This window comes from Halyomorpha halys, unplaced genomic scaffold, assembly GCF_000696795.3.
Source record: "Halyomorpha halys isolate HHAL.00 unplaced genomic scaffold, Hhal_1.1 Scaffold265.1, whole genome shotgun sequence".
Taxonomy (NCBI): domain Eukaryota; kingdom Metazoa; phylum Arthropoda; class Insecta; order Hemiptera; family Pentatomidae; genus Halyomorpha; species Halyomorpha halys.
In genome coordinates, this window is record NW_027107765.1 from 1,762,858 (window position 1) to 1,765,776 (window position 2,919).

The following is a 2,919-nucleotide window of genomic DNA, read 5'->3' on the forward strand; positions in this document are numbered from 1 at the left end:
TGCAGAACTCCATATTCCAATTAATTTAATTTCGCAATTGTACTGTGCCATGTATGCGGCCGTCACGGTCGTTTTGGGTCTTCCTCCTGGTTCGTTTTGTATTGAAAAATCACGAATTAAATATAACAGGTAACCTTTAAATACCAAAGGTAGTAAAAGGTAAGACACAACACGAATTACTTTTTCTTTCTACACAGTAATGCACTACTAACTCACATTTTATTTCTGTTTTAGAGGGTTCGGAAAAAAAAAAAATCACCAGACCGAAATTTTTCTAACCAACGCTGCATCTTTCGATCTTTAAGAGTATTCTCCCCAAACGCCTGATTTATATTGCTTGCTTATTATTATCAAGTTTTTACTCGTACAACAAATTTACAGGAATATCGGTGAAATTCTTATCGGTACAAAATTCAAAACAAATAACAAAAAAGTAAACTTATGAGAAAATCAACTTTGTTGAAATGTGTCTCTGGACAAAAAACAAAAGCATAACGAAAACTGGAAGAGAAATATTTGCATGTAAAAAAAATCCGACATTTCATTTGTACTAAACTAATACAACATACTCGCTAGTTTTTAGTAATTTATATAAGTTAAGTATCAAAAATAGGATTTCATTTAAATAAATCAGACGCATAGTGGTGACTATGATAAATATTTCTGTTTTTGGACTTAACGGTATTTTTAGGAGGTTCGTCAGCCCTAAGCTCGAACTGCCTGATTTAGCCATTAACAAGGTTCTCATTTTTTTTAAGGCGTCAATTAACTAACGCTGCCGGCCTGACAGGACCCATCAATTCTCTGTTGAGAGAAAAATTAGTTTAGATTATACCGTCTGAGCCGGAGGCGTTCAGTGTACTACTTACATCGAACAATATGGTCAATAAAAATTCAGTTAAGTATGTTGAATATTTATTCTTCCATTTATATGGATTGATTAATTGTCACCGTAAGAAAATTATATTGATGAAGGAAAAAATTAAAATTATTATTATATATAGTGGCTTAACGTGAAATTGCCATATCTAAAGTAAGATACTTCAATATTATTTTATTATCCAAATTATAGATGGAAATCAAAACTAATCGCTAAAACATATTATTATTATTGTCAATGAAGAGGAATATAAAAGCAATAGTCATTAAACTTTTAAAATTCAGTAGAAGATATACCAAAGTGAAAATGATAAACTCTACTGCTTACCTTGAAATGACTTTTTGAATTTTTATTCTTTGGTATTTATATTTGTATATTCAACATTAATAATCCTCTTAGTTTTGATTAAGCTTTAATTATTTTCTTGTTAATATTTTCTCATCATTCTAACAACCGGAGACTACTCATTTATAAAATAGCGCAAACTGATTATTAAAGTATGATGGAATTTCTTTTTAAACAATTTTGATCTCTTTTCTCTCAACTTTATTCATTTTAACATCCGACGTTTCGACCTCTCAGGTCATTCTCAAGGATTCCTACAAACAGCTCCTTTTAATTACTTTTATAACAAATTTCCTTCACTTACATACTGATTTTTTTTGGTCTTACCTTATTCTGTCTGTATTCCTTTTTTATTCCTTAAAATTCATTAATGCCGGCTAATTGCCTTTGTCCCAATCTTTAAATAATTAATCATTAAAATAATATCACAATAACATTATAAATTATTTTGTCTTTCTTTTTTAAAAAATATAGATTCCTACTTACAATTTCTTCTATTAAATTATTTTCTAAATTTAAAACATTTTAATAACCACTTTCATGTTCATTAATAAACCCCAAACAGAACCTACCTTCAACAGGTTAGGACACTGTTATCATCTTATCATATAACATAATTTTTTCTTTAAATATTAATTTACATTTTCAATTTAATTTAATTAACATTTATTCTTAATTTTTCGGCTTACACCATAAACAATTTTTAATACATTTAAATTCTATTATTAGTTTATTCCTATTTTATGTGTATTTTATTCACATATAAATTTATCCCCCCCCCCCTTTTCTTTAATTTATTTTTTAATTCATTTATTTTTTCTCTATTCATACTTTAATAAAAAATAAATGAATTAAAAAATAAATTAAAGAAAAGGGGGGGGGGATAAATTTATATGTGAATAAAATACACATAAAATAGGAATAAACTAATAATAGAATTTAGAGTTGAGAGAAAAGAGATCAAAATTGTTTAAAAAGAAACTAAACCACTCTCAAACAACTATAATAATAAAGAATAAATCTATGATGGAATGTTGATCTGGCAAGTGAAATGATCAGAAGTCAATTGGCAGTTCAGCACTGATATGAATAAATAAAACAGTTATAAAAGAAATCCAAGTATGTCTGAATTTTTTTTGACATTGCCAACTAGAAATGGATTTGGAATAAAAAAATCACCCGATTTGTACATCATAACTTGAGACAGACAAATATTTAAATAAGAAAAAAAAAAGCGAATGTCTGAAGTTTCAGAACATGTAAATTTTGAGGCTAAGGTTTACTAGAACAAGGATGCAACGACATTTTTCATCAGTAGGAAAAATTCATCAGGAACGAATTGAATTTAGTGTATATATAAGTATCTTAAAAACAAAAATTTAACATTCTTTAACAGAACCCCGTATTATATAAAATACATATAATTTAGATCAGTTTGCAACCTGTGAGGTGTTACAAACGGATTTAAATTTAATTAATTTGGGTCATAAAAAAAAAAAAAAGAAAAAACCTTTAGGCCAAAGTTAAGCATGGATATAGTAATGTTTAAGTTTTTGGGACTGTTTAGGTTTCCTTCGGGGACTAGCAGTTCACATTTTATTGATATGGCATTATGAATGAGCATCCATATATTAAAATTTTGAGAAAAAAAGTTGAAAAGATTGAACGTAAAACAATGAGATGATTATCCGAAA

General features: G+C 27.7%; 1 long non-coding RNA gene across 1 annotated transcript; it reads right to left on the reverse strand.

The window, feature by feature from the left end:
* Positions 1-1,397: 1,397 nt before the first annotated feature.
* LOC136795465 (uncharacterized) lies at positions 1,398-2,035 on the reverse strand. The gene is made up of 3 exons (XR_010843083.1): positions 1,712-2,035; positions 1,553-1,622; positions 1,398-1,479 (listed from the first exon to the last, which is right to left on the reverse strand). It is a non-coding gene; the product is annotated as an uncharacterized lncRNA (long non-coding RNA).
* Between the last annotated feature and the right edge of the window lie 884 nt (positions 2,036-2,919).